The 18943-nt window shown below is 36.2% G+C and overlaps 1 pseudogene across 1 annotated transcript in view; it reads left to right on the top strand.

Annotated features, from left to right (window-relative positions):
• The window catches only part of LOC310888308 (adhesion G-protein coupled receptor V1-like), a 78220-nt pseudogene that overhangs the window by 14857 nt on the left and 44420 nt on the right, over window positions 1–18943 (top strand). The window contains exons 9-18 of the transcript in view: window positions 1788–1964; window positions 2444–2667; window positions 9902–9934; window positions 11684–11810; window positions 11899–12084; window positions 13934–14114; window positions 14729–14892; window positions 15530–15653; window positions 16045–16311; window positions 18798–18924. The product of the transcript in view is annotated as an adhesion G-protein coupled receptor V1-like (transcript). The remainder of the gene's footprint in view (window positions 1–1787; window positions 1965–2443; window positions 2668–9901; window positions 9935–11683; window positions 11811–11898; window positions 12085–13933; window positions 14115–14728; window positions 14893–15529; window positions 15654–16044; window positions 16312–18797; window positions 18925–18943) is intronic.

Below are 18943 nucleotides of genomic sequence, written 5' to 3'. Positions count from 1 at the left end.
AGAAATTAAATCAGAGGAGCTTTCCAGCTCAAATAATTAATTTAGAAACTCATAGAGAAGGAAAACACCACTATTTATCACTGTGACAATCCTTCTGCATCGTGAATAAATGATAATCTCAGTGAACATGTTTAGAATGAGTTGTACTTAGGCAAAATAAAGAATTGACTCAGGAATCAGCAGAGAAGCAAATGAAACTGTAGGATGAATAAAGGTACAGGAGATAATGTTAATGTGAGATATATTCCTTAGTGACACCTTCAATTAAATAACGTGCTGTAATCAGAGATGCGGTTTTTGGTATAGCTAGGAAGATTAACTCTGAAAATTAAGCTCATAAACTAATTGTTATTGTTCAAATAACTATATATTTTTTTCTCTTTGTACTGGTTTCCTTTAAAAGGTACTAAAGGAAACATTGCAGAAAGAGTAAAATCTCTGTTCTTTATTGATTATTACTTTATTCCAAAGGTACCATACAGGATCCAAATACAGCATACACTTTAAATAGAGCAAATTGTTTTGGCTGTGTAGTATTTCAGAAAGTTTACTGAGCTAATAACCGCACAATGGTGCACTTTCATCCTGTTAATTGCAGAATCGGGGCCTATGCTAGGAGAAAGCTCAGAAAAGAGGAGAAACAAACAGTGCCATCATCTGTTCTTCAGACTTTTGATAACAAGTTGGAATGGTTGAGAATCAGTTACTAAATACAGTATTTGTAAAACATTTCCATCTATCATCAGATAAATGTTCATGCATATTTCTGGGTGTTACTCAAGCAGTTGTGGAACAAAATATGATACAGCCCACATATTTATAGAGTTTGGTTTCAAGAACTGTAAGACTTTAAAAATCATCTTTTGAAATGGTGAACCATGATTACTATATGAATTTAAGAAAGGCCACTATTTTATCCCCAAAAAATAAAGCTTTACTCTATGATAACACCTGATAACTCCAAGAAAAAATGTCAGTGGGAGTTTATGCCCCAGTGAAATGTTCACAGAAATATATGCAAATCTGTTATGGAAACATTTATTGTAATGATGCATGTAGACAGAATCACATGGAATAAATAATATTTAAAGGAAATAATTAAACAGGCAAGTTCTGCTTTCCTTGGTGTGTCACTACTGGTGCTGGGCTTAGCGAGTGATGCTTCCCTTTTAAAGAAAAGGATGAAAAAAAATCTATTTCCTCTTAGTATCTATAATCTATCAGAAATGCAGTGACAAGTAAAATACAGTTTTGAAATACTGTACTGAATTTAAATTCTTAATGTGGCTCTGGTAGTTCTTAGATAGAGAATTCCTTAAAATTTTGTGGAGAGGAAAGAAAAGTGGATTATTATTTGGCTGTTTGATCAAGGGCTGTAAATTATTATGACTTCAGTGATTTCCCTAGATTTTTATCAATGCAAGCCACAAAAAATGATGTTAGACAATTGCCTATGCTGCTCATCAATGACTGTTGTTAATAGCTCTAGTAATGTATCAGCTGATCTGGAACAGAGTCTCTCTCTCTGGCTTGATCTGTGTTTAATTACATACACTAACATGATTTGTCTGGGAGGTGTACCATTCTGCTGACAGCTCAACAATATCCACTTAATTTCTTTGACATGTCTACTTACAAATTTTTATAACAGCAGTGCTATCAGTAGGAAGAATTTGCTCTGGAGATGTATACTTCCTTTATATGAAAATTACTCTGAAATGTCAGAACTGTTCTGACTTGGTGCTGAGGCTTCTTATTTCTCACTTTTCTTTTACTTTTTCCTACAGCTGGAAGGAGTTGAACTGGTGAATAGAATTCCTCTAGTCCCATCTGTGAGTCCTAGATTAGGCGAAATTCGAAATATTTCTTTGAGGATTACTCCAGATATTGCAAATGGAGAAATAGGCTTTATTAGCAATCTACCGATTATTCTTTCTGAACCAGAAGATTCCCCTGCTACGCTGGTAAGTAAGCCTTTTTATATTGTCTTTTGCTATGGAAAACTTATTTGGAGAAGGTGGAGTTTGCTGTATTCAGTGTAGCATTTGACAATTAATGTGAGGAAAAGCCTTCCTGTAAGTTCTGTCTTATCCTAAATATTCTCTTCTTTAAAAAAAAAAAAAATGCTCTGAAATAATCTGTTACTGATTTCCAGAGAACTGAGATTGGTCTTTGCTTTCTGTGTAAGTATCTAAAACCAGTTAGCCCTTGATGCTCACACAGAGCAAAAGATACTGCAGTTAGTCTCTCTCACCAATTGCGAGCATAGTCATGTAAAGTAGGACTGAGACAAATCCTGAATAAGATAGATCATTTCCCATTCTCAAATTAGAACTGGCCAAACTTTTGTTTTTATTATTATTTATTCAAATAGTAATTTGCAAGGGAGTAATCGGTTTTGCATCTACTTTTGCAAGTCACAACAAATTAATGTGTTTCACAGGTTTCCATTGCATTGCATCGAGATGGGACTGATGGTCAAGCAACTGTGTTCTGGAGTTTGAAACCCTCTGGTCCCAATCAAAAGGCGGTAACACAGGATGATATAAGTCCTTTTAACGGCTCCGTGGTTTTCTTATCTGGACAAAGTGATACCACAATTAACATCACCATTAAAGCTGATGATGTACCTGAAATGAACGAAACTGTGTTATTAACTTTGGACAGGTATTGTACCCTATTCTCTATTCATATGTATCAGCTGCAGTACTCAATTTATGCATAACAGATTAGCACAGTGTTAATTACATGGTATTGCTTGCATTGTGTTGATATGTGTCTGAAGAAATAGTGGGCCCTTGTTTCAGACTGTGTATGGGTTCTTTGACTGGAGATCAATGTAAGAAACCATTTTGCATTTATTATCTAATGACTTAACTGTTTATATTTTCATGAAAATTCTGTATGCTATTTAGAAAGTTCTTTCAGTTTTGATCTTTTTTATAGCTCTTGGTTTTAACACTTTTTTTTTTTCGGAAAAATAATATTTAGTAAGATAATGGGAAAAACTAAAGTGAGAACTAAAAAGCAATGCAGAACTTTTTCTGTCAGAAAAAAACATTTATAACTTGGGTGTCACTGTAGAATTAGACTTGCAGTTTATTTGTTTGATCTGCATGTTCAATATTCCTTGATAATTAGATACTTCTGTCAGCTCATAGCCCCCAGAATATCCCAGTGTGACTATTATTGCAGTCTTCTGCTAATGAGAATGCAGTGGGGTTTCTGAAGCACAGTGTTCTGGTCTCCCTTCTCATCTAGTGGAGGATTTTAGGATAACAGGCTGTAAGGGCCCTCAGGTGATACTATTATCTGCATGTGAACACTGTTCAGAAAACTTAAATTAGTTTATAATCAGGAGTCTTTTCCCTCTTTGAGTTACTAACAAGAGTGTCTTGGCTATATCGTCTGTCCTGCTTCCCACAGCTCAGTTACATAAGTAAATACAGAAATACCACCACACGTGCTCTTGTATTACCTCCTATTTGTCTAAGGTACATTTTCCACTTTTACTGAAAACATACTACAGTGGTCTGCCAGCACCAGCTTCCACACTGAACATCTACTACTTACATAGTCCTTACCTTATGCAGAAGAAGTATTTTTATTCTGTACAGGAAGCGTAGGCTAGCTCTTAGATATCCACAACAGATATCCACAGTGATTCCACATTAGCAAACAATAGGCAAGAAGCTCCTCACGCTGTTGTTGATCACTAGAAGATCCCATTTCAGAAAACATGGTTTTCGAACATCTTTATGGCACACAGGGAAGATGTTATTCCTTTGCGGGATTGGCTTGCTTGATTAAAAGGTGGCTGGTTAATGCATGTAGTTCAGAACTAGTTATTTTATTCTACCTTGGCTACTCATTACATTAAAAAGGCAATCCTTTTCAGAATAAAAACAGAGACTATTGCAAGCAGTTCTCCGCTTTCTTTCTGTGGGAGAAACTGGTTTGTCTCAAGGAATTTTTTTAGAGTCTCTGGCACAAAGGGGGAAACTAGGATTAGAAATGATGGTTCAAGTTTTGAGTGTAAGGTGGCCAAGAATGCAGAGTGGTATTGAGGTAAACAAGTAAGTAGATAGAAGTAAGCAGCATGAAAGGGTAACTTTTTTGATTCACGTGTGTGAAAGTACAGTTTTCTGCCATTTATCCTGAGTTACAACTGTAGGCTATACCTTGAAAATGGTGGCTGCAACAGGGATTGAACTGGCAGCTGAACAAATACAACCAGTGTTCTGCTTTTGCTGTGTATGGTGCAAGCCGTAGGCTCTGTTGATCATGAAGTGGATGGTGAAAAGTGTGCCAACAGTAAGCAGCTTTCCCACACTTGGCAGGGTCAGAGAGTGAACCGAGGAACAGGTGGTCTGTCCTGGAAAAAGAAGTAAGCAAGGAGGAGATAGAATCTGAACTTTTCTCTAGACCTTGGTAGCATCCCTCACTTCAACTAATTAGCAGAAGCCAAGAATGAAATGACTGCAGAGATCATCCTTTCAGTACTAGACATGACTCTTCAAATTAGGGTTGAAGGATACTGGCAGGGTTACGTGTACGCCCGTGCTATTGCTTTCAGCCTGGTTGGTATTTTGTGGACAAATAGAAGATTTCAGTTTCCGAGGCTGGCAGCCAGCACCTCACAGCAGTAGTGAATGAGCATGAAAACAAAGATGCACTGTGCTGTAGATGTGCTTGTACTGTTCCGTAAATTGTAGCATAAGTCAGCGAGAAAAGAAAGCATGTAAGAACTTTAATGAAACTACAGACATAGACATATGTTCATAAGCATTCAATGTATTGCAATTATTAATAGCACGGGTAAAATAATCAAAATAATTAGTTCTAACAAGGATGTATTATTTACGGCTTAGTGGTATTGTCAAGGCAGTTCAATTTTAAATAAGCTTTAAGTGCATCCATAACTATATTTTTTCCAAGCCATTAAAAACAATGTTATCCTTTCTTGCTTTATGCTCTCTATACTTAGACCACAGATATTAAAACTAGCTCTGAATTTTGTCCACAAACTGGAGGAAAATGTATAACATGAAAAATATGATTCCAAAGAACACAGATGAGTAATGATGAGTAATGAAGGAGCAAGAGAGTCTTGTATCTGCTGAAGCTTCTCTATATTTTCTTTTTTTAGGAGCAGATTCAGGTTGAATGCCTGCCCTATCTGAATAGGCCTGAATTGAGACCAAGCATAAATAAAACCAGATGTCTGTAGTGAAATCTATGTGAGAAAGGAAAGACCTTGGTCTTCTTGATGAATGTAGGTGGAACAGGCCATGGAAATTGTGTGTGTGCTTTGTGAGAGCATATATGCATACTAGGGCTGTTCATTTTACCTGGTAAGCACAAACAGAAATCAGTTTTTTTAAAATCTGATTGCTGTTTTTTTCCTTCTACACAACGTAATCTCTCACTGGCAGTTATCAGCCCCCCAGTTAAGGTGCAGACAGCTATCAGTTTGGCACCTGGCACAACCAGAGGGCCAGAACCTGCAGGGTATGTGGGCTGGGGACGTGGCCTGTGTTTGTGCTCATGAGTGAGTGGTGGTGAGACTGAGAACTTGGAGACTTTGGGATCTGGGGATAAATCACTTTTATTTTGTGGAAGTGATAATCAACAAACAGACAACTGTTTAGGCAGTCCTTATGCTCCAGCATTTTTTGAGTCTTAACTCATGGAAGTTAGGATGCCAGAACAGATCCATATGCATATGTTACGACATAAATCTCATTTACTATATATAATAAACTGAAGCAACGTTATTTGAAGATTTTTATTGTTCTAGTGATTTCTGTGATGGGATACAGATTTCCATAGGCTGACATTCTGTCATCAGTTTATGTGGAAAATGATTAGACCTATGAGTTATGAAGTAATTTTTTGAAAATTACAAAGTGTAAAATACAGACTTGACTATTTCACTGTGAAATATCTGGCAGTTTTTAAACATTTTTGGGTTTTAGAGGTTGCTACATGTCAAAAAGTTAGAAAAGCATAGGAGGGCCATTTAAATCACTGTGTAGTGTTGATGGACAGGGCTTAAGGGTTTATGTGTTGTGGGTTACTCACTGCCATACTGCTTAATGGAGCTAGGATTTTCTCCTTACTTGGTAATTCCCTTTGGTTAGTGTCTGTTTCAAAACCATATCTATCTTACTTATGTAAATTTTCATAGAATCACAGAATAGCTTGGGTTGGAAGGGACCTTAAAGATCATCAGTTTCCAACCCCAGTGCCATGGGCAGGGATGCCACCCATTAGATCAGGTCGGCCCACAGCCTAGTCCAACCTGGCCTTGAAAACCTCCAGGGATGCCTCAAGGGTTTGATCAGACTGCGTTTTAACGGGGAAAAAGTCATTTGAAAATAGTAGAATGTTGAAATGAGTGCGCTGGACACCTACTGCTTGTTTTCATTACTTCTCAAAATAACAACATATCTCTCCTGCTATGACTCAGAAAAATTAAAATAGCCTCAAAAATCAAATAAATGATGGATTAAACCTGGAGAGAAGGTGTTTCCTCTGATGAGAGGCACTATGGAAAGTCTAATGTGGCAAATCCTACTTTAATGCAGTTCTTTAGAGCTAGAGCCTGCCTCTAATTAAATCAGTAGATAATCCTGAAAAAATTGAAGAGGGGGTGAACACTGAATGCAAGCAAATTGAGTAATGTTCCACAAGCAATTTCACTTCCCCCTTTTTGAGATACCCTGATAGAAAAGAAAGTCTTTTAGAGAAGTGTGGTTTAATAATGACAGCCATGTAGATTCACAGTGGAAATTAAGTTTCTCATGTGTCTTTCAGAACACTCAGGTTCTGCAGAAATTCCAGATTTTGTCAAAAGTTATTAACTTCAAAGCTATTTTTCATTTATTTATTTAATTATTTTGTGGTTCTAGTTAGTTCTTAACATTGAAATTCTCATGGTACCTTAAACTTAGTCAAAACTCTAATTTCTCCTATTTTCTTGTACTGCATGTTTAAAAAAGTGTAAGAAACATTTTGAAGCTCCTGTCAGTTGTCCTAATTCATCTGTAGTTCTTGCTACATAATAATTATGATTTTTTTTACTGAAAGAATTTCCCTAATGATCAGTCATTTCACATTAGTCTTGTTGTATAAGAAATGCTTTACACACTTTGAGGTTGTATTTCTTTTGGCAGCATCATAAGCATTGCCAGGGTTTACTGTCTGTGACGATATGAAACTTCATGTCCATACATAGCCATTTTACAGGAAAAAATAAGCTGAGGATAAAAACAGGGAAGTGGCTTTCCCAGTGATTGGTATCACCTTATTCCTGGTCAAGAGTTCTTTTCACTAGCTGGAGGAGCTGCTGGCCACGGTTAAGCCACCATGTCAAAGCAGCTGTTTTAACTTTTATTGCTGCTTCTGAATAGCCCTCTTTGTCCTGTTTCCATACTGCTGTCAGAGGAACACCTAAAGAGCTGGTTTCACATACCACGAGGAGTGAAACGGGACTGAACTGGACCCGTGTAGTGTCAGGCAGTCTGGGAGCATCTCCTCCGTGGTGTAAGGGTGGTATATGAACGCCCCTCTGTTCTTCGAGGTTGGAAGTGCACGTGGCAGGGGATGGGGCTGGTGTCCTGGCAGCTCTCTGGTGGCACGGACCCTGTGTCCAGCCCCGTAGCTCCTCCGGGTCGATCTGAGCTGGCTGCTGGAAGTATTATGCAGCTATTTGCTGAACGCTTCACCTTGCCTGGTTTAGCCCTGTATGGACTTAGGTTTAGCACATGAAGAGTACACTGAACCGAAAAGCAAGCATTTGGATTAAAAGGATAAAAGTTTGCAGGATGTGAGTATGATAATTGCATTACAATGTAATTGTTCAAAACAATAGAATTGGGATTTTTTTTTTTTTATTATTCCTAGAAAAAAGTAAACCTGTGAGAATACTTTACAACAAACATTTTGGATTTAAATTTAAAATGTACTTTCCTAATTTATCTTTGTTCTCTTAATTCTTCTTTTTTTTTTCAATACTATTTTTTAAAAATTTCTTGTTAGGGATATGCATTCTATGTTATGAAAAGTTACATGTATATGCCTTAGAGTATAGATATAAAGAATACTACTGAGTGCACCATTCTTCGAATCACAGAATGGCTCAGGTTGGAAGGGACCTTAAAGATCATCCACTTCCAACCCCTCTGCCATGGGCAGGGATGGCACCTACTAGATCAGGTTGGCCACAGCCTCATCCAACCTGGTCTTGAATACCTCCAGGGATGGGGCAGCCACAGCTTCGTTCATTCATTGTTTGCTTAACAGCATCTTGGAGCTGGAAACCTAAACCTAGCTGCTTCTATTAAGTTTCTGCATAGGATGTTTTATGACTTTTTGGAGAAGTAACTAACATTACTGTGCCAGGGCAGTGATAGCGGTCTGACCACTCATGATATCAGCCAGAGAAAAAAAATGACCAGATAATAAATAAATAAACAAACAAACAAACAAATAAGTAAATAAATAAAAGGATCCAGGTGTTCAAGATGGGGTTTGTATGGAGAAACCACCTGAACAATGTTCTTTTTTACCAGTTGATGGACTGAATTTTACTGGTTGCTTCCTGACCTGAAAGCTGTCTAGGTTTAATACATATCAAAAGCTCACTTGATATAGTGATTCATTTTTATTTTCTGTTGTAAATTATTTTACTAACAGCTTAGCGATATAATTAAATTTTAGCATTACCAACTCTGGAATCTTCTCCTTGATCTTTTCATTGTGTTAATATTTTGCTGTTTTTTGAATGCTTTTGCATGTTTCTGAGGGAAGGGAGAATGTCTCAATATATACCTAGCTTCAGTGAATATCAATAACAAATTTCAATTAATTCAGACTTCCTATTCGAAAGAACGTCTGTGAATGTATTTACTTCTCAGAATTTAGAGTGAACTCTTGTCTGTATTGAATTCCAAATTTAAATTATTTTTGAGATTAGTGGAGCCCAATTATCACCTTACAAACACTGTTTTAATCTGTTTTTGGTGCTTTGATAGACGATACAGTTTTTGTATTTAATGTATTTTTGATTAAGAAAGCCAAAATACATGATTACTATTGCAGAATAATGCTGCCCTTTTGACTGACTTCATGTGGCAGTTTTGTTATAAATGCTTGGTTGAAACTTGATTTAATTTTTTAACCTTTTGATTAGCAAATACCTTTTCCTTTCCCCTTTTTCTTTTTTTTTTTTTGTCCCTTTATTTCCTTGTCCCCTCTTTTTCCCCTTTTTCTCCTTCTGCTTCTCTTTCTTATATTTGTATTTATGTTATACATGTATATATACTACTTTGGTAATCTGATTAACTAAAAAATTGTTGTAAATGAGGTTTGCTGTGATTTTGTGCCTAATTACTTTTCCTTGTGTACCCATCAGTACTCTTTCTGTGCTTATCTGTTTTTATCATTACTTTGTCAGACTGATGAAACACCATATCACAGAGGCACGTAGATGTATTTCCCTAATAAAGGGTTATAATCGTGGATGGCTGCTGCAGTTGTGATCACGCAGTCAGTAATCAAGCTCTTTGAGGAGGGCTTGGTAGGGAACACCTTGAGTGGCTCTTGACATGCTGAATTGGTCATGGGGTCACTCCTCCTAAGTGGGAACTGCCCACTTGCTGGCCTTTGTCAACAGGAAAATGCCAAGCAAGCAGGGTTCCCATAAAAAGAACATTATAAACTTTTGGAAAGTAAAAAGAAAGCCTTCTTTTTTTTCTTTTTCTTTTTTTTTTTTTTGTCCCTTTTGTTAGTTTTTTGTTCTTTTATAAGATGGGTAGTATTGAAATTTTAGTAAGTGGCACTTTCATTACTTTCTACATCCTCTTTTTTTTTTTTTTTTTTTCCTCTGTGTTGACAGGGTAGAGACAGAAAGGTTTGTCGTGTTCTTTGGGTAAGTGCGGTGAACTGTTTTCTGTCCTCAGTGAATCAATGCTTTGTTTCAGAAGTGGTTGGTTTGGACAGAAACTGTCTTTATCATTTCTTTCCCCCCCAAGAATCACGTCTCTGCATCTCTTCAGACAACGCATGCTTCCCCTTTGGTGTTTCGTTTGATGGCATGGGGTTCTTGCTTGAAGGCATTTCTTTATGTAGGATCTGTGAATGATGAAAGTTATGAATGCATGGCTCAGTGTTTGATATTTGAGTGTTTCATGGAATAATGAATTAATTGTTTTAAACTGCTACAAATACAGTTTGCCCCAACTAAATGGCTGAACTGATTAGAGTTACAGAGTAATTTTCTCTAGTCAAAGACAAGGAAAGTTATCTTGATTTAGACTAACATGCATATAATTTATATAACACAGGTTATTTTTTCTACCGACTTTTTTTTTTTTTAAACATGTAACAAACATGAGCACGTTACTCTATTAAATAGGTATTACCTATTTTGCATCCTGTACCCTGTCCTGTAGACTGTGCTACAACAATGCTAAGTTGTTTTTGTGTGTGTAGGTTCCAGTTACTTAAAACGTGCTTCTGGACACAGTTCTGGGCCTGATTTCAAAAACTGGATATAATAGATCACATTTCTTCATGAAATAGTGTTTGATAAAGTCTAGGTTGTAGCACAGTGAAAGCACAAAAATATGTACAGTATGCAGGACCACGATTTCATTGAAAAATACAATACTGACAGGAAACGTGAAAGATGCAAAGGAATCTAAGTACCTAAAACTACATGTAATAAATCATATGCAGACCATCAATCTGAAGGTGTATTCTTGATGCATCCTGCAATAGTGCTTCTCTGGAATTTTTAATATAAGAAATTTAAAATGATGAAAATTACTGCTTCTGAGGAAAGGCAAGCAAGTAATATGCAAGGTTCATTACTGTTATCAGATACTGCCCATTCCTGTCACAGAGTACGATCAAGATGGGTGTAGGAGAAGCCCAGAGAGAGAAATCCTTTACTGAGAGGAATCTGAAGTATGCGTATTTGGTCAACGTACTTCATTCTTGCACCATTCAGCATGTGCTTTAAAGGAGTAATGAGAAAGGGGAATGAGTCTGAGCTACTGAGAGCAGGTCCAACATTTTGTAGAGTCAGACAGGGATCCTACAGGTAGTCTCCACATCTACAGAAGGCAGGCTAACACAGAGCTGAGGATGAAATCCATGGTATCGAGGGTCAAATTTCTGCCTCTTTATGTCAGTAGTAAACTTTGACAAACAAAGCAATAATGGAAATTTATGCTTTTCAGTGTAATCTCAGCATAGGTGATTTTGGAATTTCCTTTATACCTTGATCCAAGTACAAAGTAGTTCTGAATTTAACTAACTTTTTTTTTTTTTTTTCCTGGCACTATTCTGTTTCTTTTCCTGTGTGTTGTGTGCATGTGTTATCAAAAACAGACAAACAAACAACAGAGTTACTAGCTATAAAAAGCTAATCAGAAACAAACAAACAAAAAGTTACTTCAGAGGCAATTATTTATTTTATTTATTTATTTATTCATTTTTTACGAATGGATAAAACATTCTGATGTTGTATCATTCTTAACTTGTTTTAATCCTTGTAGGTAACTGTTGGCTTTCATAATTTATTCATAAAATTTGTCAATATCCTGATCTCCTCTGTATGGATTTGCTAAACAGAGTTGCAACTTGAAAAAAACCTCTTACCTTCCTTTCTCAGGGTCAGTGTGGAAAATCAGATACTGAAATACGGGTTTACTACTTGTGAAATTACAATTTTGGAAAACGATGATCCTGGAGGAGTGTTCGAATTTTCTTCCTCTTCCAGAGGTCCCTACAGCATCAAGGTAGCTATCCGAGTAACGTCACTTAAACATTACAGACGACTTAGTTCTAACAGAGTGCTAGAAAAAGATTAATTTTATTTTTTTGCAGGAAGGGGAGTCTGTTGAGCTGCAGATTGTTCGCACTAGAGGAAGCCTCATCAGACAGTTTCTGCGCTACACTGTAGAACCAAGAGATAATAATGAGTTTTATGGAAGCACAGGAATTCTGGAGTTTAAGCCTGGTGAAAGAGAGATCATAATTACTCTACTGACAAGGATGGATGGGATTCCAGAGGTAAGAATTAATATTTTTCTCTCTTTAAATTGCATTCACATACATATTTGTTTGTCACTTACTAAAATATAGATGGTTTCACCTGTAAATACCAGCAATTTTTCTGTAACATTTGAAGGCTTTCTTTTTCTTAAGTGTGAGAAATAGATAGAGGAGGAGTGACTGAAAGGCCTATAAGATAGTCAAGCACCATATGAAAGCACTTTATATCAATACAAATCAGGTCTTGTCAGTCTTGCCTGAATATTCATTTCTCTGATATCTCTATTGTTTTGTAATCCCAGAAATCTGCACAATTTGAGGCATGTGTCTGTTGCTTTTCTCTTTGCTTTCTGCTTTTCTGTAGCTTGTTCCCTTTCCTGTGCATCAGCCATCCTGGATTCCATCAGGAAGTTTGCAAGGGTTTGATTTTACCACATTTATGTTAACATAAATTTTAGCTGCTGTGATTCAGCATTTTTTGCTGCCTTTACATGCACATTCCTATGCTGTATTTTGCATAAGCAGTTAGTTGTGTTTGTCTGATCCTGCTAATGAGCTGATCTAGGAGTAAGATGTCAGAAAGCCAGCTTTACAAAACATAAAGGTTTTAGGAAGGTTAATAATCTTTTTGTAGGGCCAGGTGGTCATCAGTCATGGATTGAAGGAGGGATGGAGGACCATATGATGAGGAAATCAGGGGATCACAGCAACTCCAACTTCAATTGCATAGGCTGCTGTAGAAATTCAGGTTTCTTTTCCCTACATACTCCAAAGAAAGGAGACATAAGAAGTCTGAACTCCACTACAGAAGCCAGGAACATAAGTTAATCTAGTAAAACTTAGGCACTAAAACAGCGGGTTATTTAATAGTTCCATTCCCAGTTTTTACTAGTTCATCAGCAGGCTGAGATAAAAGTATTTCCCTGCTTACAGCAGTATTATTAGACTAGGTAAGTCATCCTGCTGAAACGCTCAGGCAAAAACATACGAATTGTAGTGTCAGGACTAAAAAATAAGGAGGTCCTTTTATACTCTTCTATCTCCAAGAGTGGCCAAAAGCCACATACATGAGCAGGACATATATAATCACTTTCCTCCAGAATGCCATCCCAGCCTCCAATGGTGGGCAGTCCAAGGATGTCTGGAGTAATGGATGGTATCTTTGGGTGCCTTCAGATTTTCTTTCTGTTAATTGAAGCAGTTACGCTTTGAACGCAGGTAAGGTTTTAGCATCCATGACATTCTGTAGTACTGAACACCATTGTTTAATTGAATTGTATGTGAAGAACCAGTTCATGTGTGTTTCTTTACTGCTAACCACCAGCCAGTTTCACTGAGTTCTCCCCAGTGTAGAGTAATGCTGTTTTCTAGATAGATAAATGCAATATTTTTTTCTAATGTTCTCTGATACTTTTTTGAAAGTACCATGTCCCATTAGATTAATAAAGCCAGTTGATCAATTCTTTCTAAATTAGCATGCTGTCCATGGTTTAAAAATCTTTGCTTTACCTGTTACAAAGCCAGGAATCTTAAGAAGTCTTGGAGGAAAGAAAATTTACATTTCAGAGTGTGTTACAAACATTACTTGTGAAATTATGCGATTCTAAATTAAGTACACAAAATAAGTCCTTGCTTATAATAATAATAGACTCTTGGAGAAACTGATGCTTTTAGAGATAGAAAGTTCTAACAATTTCCTTTATTTGATAGCATTATACAAACGTTTATTGCATGTAGAATGTGTGTGATTTCATTTTAAGTTTGTATCCCTTTCTGCCTGATGGGGGACTGTGGACTATAGACCATTTTGTTTTTGATGTGGATGTTGAATATGTATTTTTGTTCTGACTGAGTTTCCCTCTTCTAGCTGGATGAGCTATATTCTGTGGTACTTAGTGGCTACAGTGAAATGCCAGGCAAGTTGGGGAATGCCACAATGGTCAATATAACCATTTTGAAGAATGATGATCCGCATGGTATCATTCAGTTTCTACCTTACGAACTAACAGTAACAATAAGTGAAAGCAAAGGAGAAGTCATCCATACCGGTAATTCCTTTTTATTAGAGTTACTTCTTTATCTGCTGTCTGCTTCTGCAAGTCTTATTTTCCCTGTTCTAGGATAACAGAAGTCTAGGAGACTTCTTACTAAAATCTCCACTCAGGACTTTACAGATTGGTACAATGCCAAGCAAGATGAGCAGCGGAGAGTGAAGTGGAGAAGTATGGGTGTGGAAAAACAGAGGGATTAACTGAGTAAAAAGGATTGCTAGAGAATTTTCCAGACAGGAGGGATGGAGTACTGATGTATGTGCAAAGTGCAACGTGGAGGTAGTAGCTCTGTTTGTGGAGAATGAAGAATGGGGTGTTATATAAGAGAAACATAGAGTTAAATCTTCCTATGGGTGATTTTAATTGATCTATTCAGTTATCAATTACTTTTACAGGCAAGAATTAACATGTGAAATTAAAGCAGTTTGCACTGCTTTAGTAATCTGTCTTTGTGTGTCCTTTTCTGTAGCACTCCAACATGTTACTGGTTTCATAAGAAGTGAAATTGGTTATTATTGTATTTCCTTTTTCTCAGTTTCAGATGTTTCAGATGTTCCTTTTTGATTTCTGTTGCTCTGAATATGCACACTGACTCTGTTTATGTTTTTTAGCTGTTTACAGAGTTGTAAGAAATCAAGGAAACTATGGAAATGTTAGTGTGTCTTGGGTTGTTGATCCAGCATGTACCAATGACGTCTATCCAGAGCAAGGGACTATTTTATTTGATAATCTGGAGTTTTCAAAAAATATCACCATTTACTCACTGCCAGATGAGGTAAACACTTTTACAGTGTTTTGGGGTGAGAATATGGGACAAAGAGTAAGTACTAAAACATTAGAGTATAAGGAGAAAAAAGGAATGTGTGTTTCTCAAGAGCCTAATAACTTGTAGGAAATATCAAAATACTTGGGTAGAACTGAGATAATGTCTGCAAATCATAGAGAAATTTCAGAAGCTGTGCATACCTCTAAACAAAAAAGGTAGAAGCTGAGAGTAATTGTACTGTGGTAAAGTTATAGGAAAGTTTGACTGAAACTCGTATCTTGATAACTGGAATCCTAATTTCAATCCTAATCCTATATGCTGATAAATTTGAAGTAATATAAGAAAGATTACACCTAATGATAAATAAATAAAGCTGTAAAAAAAACTACATGTATCAGAAACATAAAACTGGAAGGTAACTTTTGGGTCATCTGTGCAAGATAAAGAGGAAGGGACTTACTTACAAAAACTGTAGATGGATGATAATTTCTGTATAACTGTATGAATTATCATCCCTCTTGAGACACATAAGGACTGACAAATAAAAACAACACTCAAAAATCTCTGGCTTATTAATCCCCCTAACTTTTCATTTTAAATTCTTCAGTGTTTTGTATGCTAGAAATTAATGTCTTAATACTTTCAGGTGCCTGAAGAGGAGGAAGTATTCACCATCAGTTTATTCAATGCTACCGGTGGAGCCAGGCTGGGCAATGTAACCACTGCAATTTTACAAATAACAAAGAATGATGATCCCATTTATTTTGCAGGTTAGATATTATTGTTTATAAATGTGGAATACATACACTACCTAAAACGGACTTTTTTCACAAACCAGATCATTGCGAAATCGTAATCCCAAAAGAGCAAGTGGAAAAGCTCCCCAAACTTTTTTTTTTTTTTGTATTTAATTTATATTTGTTTCCTTCAGAACCTTCCCATTTTTTTGTGTGTGTCATTTTTCTCTTTGTTGATGTTGAGATCAGTTAGGAGGCAAGGTACAAAATATTCTCTCGTACCTGAATTATTTCCTACCTTTATCACATACATCTTATTGTTTCATTGAAGAGGAAGATCCTACTAGAGAGAATTAAGAAAACAGAGCAAATGCAAGCAACTCAGGCTTGAACTCAGACAGATTTGTTGCTTTTGTATTTTCAGAACCTGTGACAGTGAGTGTTCAAGAAGGAAGTGTTGCAAACTTTACAGTCCTAAGGAATGGATCTGCTGATGTCGCTGTTGTTGTCCAGTATATTACTGTTAATGGAGATGCAACAGCTGAAGAGGGAGACTTTGTTCCCAGTGGAAAGAACAGTGTCATTTTGTTTGATGTTGGAGAAAGGGAGCAGAATTTATCTGTGTATATCAACGATGATGATACCCCTGAAACTGATGAAACATTTTATATTATCCTTTTCAATTCTACAGGTAAGTCTTCCTTTTTTTTTTTTTTTTTTTTGCTGGCAATTTCTTAGTATCTTGGTCTTATCATAAAGCAATATTTAAATGCCAAGAATTATACGAATAATGTTTGCTTCAAGATTTTTATACAATAAATGCATACTGTGTTTGAATTTTCATCCTTAATTATTTTATTGGAAACAAAAATCAAATGATAGAGTTGATACTTTGCCTGCAAAAACAACTGGAGTGAAAGTCCCTTTTCAAATATAAATGCTCCAAATTAGATGGACTTCAATACAAAAACACAAAGCAAAAAAAAAAAAAACAAAATTTAGTACCCAACAGTCTTAGGAAAAGAGGTATTCTTTTAGTTATTTTTTTCATGCTCCAGAGTGTATTACAAAACTACATGATTTTTGTAAAAACAAACAGAACTGCCATATTTTGGAGGAAGGGTATGTAATTGCTCTATTTTATTAGTAGCGAAAAGTATGCATACATTTTTTTCACTCTGAGACTATAGTTTTAAAAGGCTTAATTTGCAGAAAAATATATGTCACAATTTACCCAGGGGACCACCTCTAAAGAAAGGATTTATTACCTTAGAAATAACGTATTTTTGTTTATTTATTTATTTTTCAAAGTTTACACTTAAAAAGGAATGACCAAAATTATTCAGCCCATTCCTCACGTTTTTGAAATACATATCTTTTAGAATAAATTATCACTGTTATGTAATATACATGAGAAAATAAAAGTGAAGTATAAGAAATTCATAATTTTTCCAGAGCCCTAAGTATTTAATAAAGACCCTCCCCACACCTAGCTCCAACAAAACTCATGGTGTTGTGGGAGAGTCATTTGCAATTGTGTTATCAAATTTTAATTTACTGCCCTTCATTTTTTACTGTTCTCTAGTTGAGAGGTAATAACAGGCTCTGAATCTGCTGCAAATCTTTGCAATGCAAAGCAAAGCTGTATTGAATCAGCCATTGAAACCTGAGGGGCTGTAATTTAATAAAGCAAAGAAAGATGATGGCAATTAACCATCAGACTATACCTTCAGATTGTGTGACACGTTCTCAAAGTAAAATACCTACCAGGTATTCAATTCAAGATTAGGAAACCTAAAATTAGATTTCTTCATCTGTAAGCACGCTAAGCATCTTAGTTCTCATTACAGTCTCTGATGGTCTTAGTCTTTAGCAGTCGGTAAGACTGAAGTGATTGAGGTCATGCTACAGTGGACACCCTGCGGCTGGCCTGTGAGTTTCTCACAAGGCAGCATTGATCTTGAGTTGAATCCTTCCCTGAACATTGGTAGCAGGCAGCCAGAGGTTGACAGGGAAAGCAGTAATTTGAGTATAAGGCAGCTAAGCTATTTCCCAAGGTCGGCTGGTATTCACTGTAGTACCCAGGTCTCTTATAAAATATCAGACTAGGGAAAGGATTAGACAAAACCATTCTTCTTCCTTCATAAGTTTTCTCTTTTGTTGTCTCTTTCTACTTTAATAACTTTCTTCAGGATCTACTGGTAGCTCCCAATACTACCCCATTGGGAACATATCATGGCTTTTCTCCTAGCACATGGGGAATGGGTATCCATAGCCTCCTTTTTCCTCTAAAATGAGCATCATATAGTTTTACAGCCATTCTAGAATCACTAAGAATAAAGAATATTTCTATACATATTCCTGAAAGCAAAAGTTGGTTTTCTTTCTATGATTGGTTACATACAGTGGCCTTGACTGTTCTGAAATTTTTTTGGGGACTGTTGTTCCTGAGAGAAAATACAAATAGAGGTATATGAAGTGAGAGGAATAAGCACATTGTTTAACGTGGAACAAAATTTAGTCGGACACTTTCAAAGAAGACAAAAAATGGGGTGGGTGTGGACACATTATGTTCATCTATGGACAATGCAATGGAGTTAGAATTAACATCCCTTAATATTTACCTGTACTAATATGCACACTGAAATCCTGCTAGCTTCCCATCTACATAATAAGAATCTTATGTTTCTTCCTTTTAGATATTCTTTGATATGGGAGTGAATAAACTCTTAGACATTGCTCATAGCTTGTATTTAGTTTAAATGCAATACTTTTCTTCTAGGTCTAAAGAAGGTCGGGGCTCTCTGAATACCTTACTCTTTTATTCTGTACCTCTGAATATCTTATTCTTTTGACTTGTCCAGATGATCAAACAGAAAATGTTACCTCACATAACAACTACATGCAAGGATACTGTGTAGTAAGAATCACATCTTCTCAGTTCATGTCATTTTTCCTGAAAATCTTACGTCTTGCTCTCTGGATGGTACACTACTTAAATACTTTTACTCTGATTTGCCTGCTGCTGAATACCTCAAATTCTGTTTTTCACTGACTTTTATAATTGTCCTTTTCTTTGTATAAAAGCAATTGTAGTGAGTAGAAAACATAATTGGATTTAGAGTTACCTACATTTCTGATTCCAATTTTAATAATAATAATTGTCCTCTTTTTTAGGAGATACAGTTATCTTTAAGGCTGGAATGGCAACAGTTATTATTGAAGCAAATGATGATCCTAATGGAATTTTCTCTTTGGAACCTTTAGAGAAGCCAGTTGAAGAAGGCAAAAGTAACATTTTTTGGTAAGTAACGTTTAAAGAA

This window comes from Anser anser (genome assembly GCF_964211835.1).
Source record: "Anser anser genome assembly, chromosome: 33".
NCBI lineage: Eukaryota > Metazoa > Chordata > Aves > Anseriformes > Anatidae > Anser > Anser anser.
Note: the sequence above shows the minus strand (reverse complement) of the source record. Positions and strands in the feature narration are given on the sequence as shown.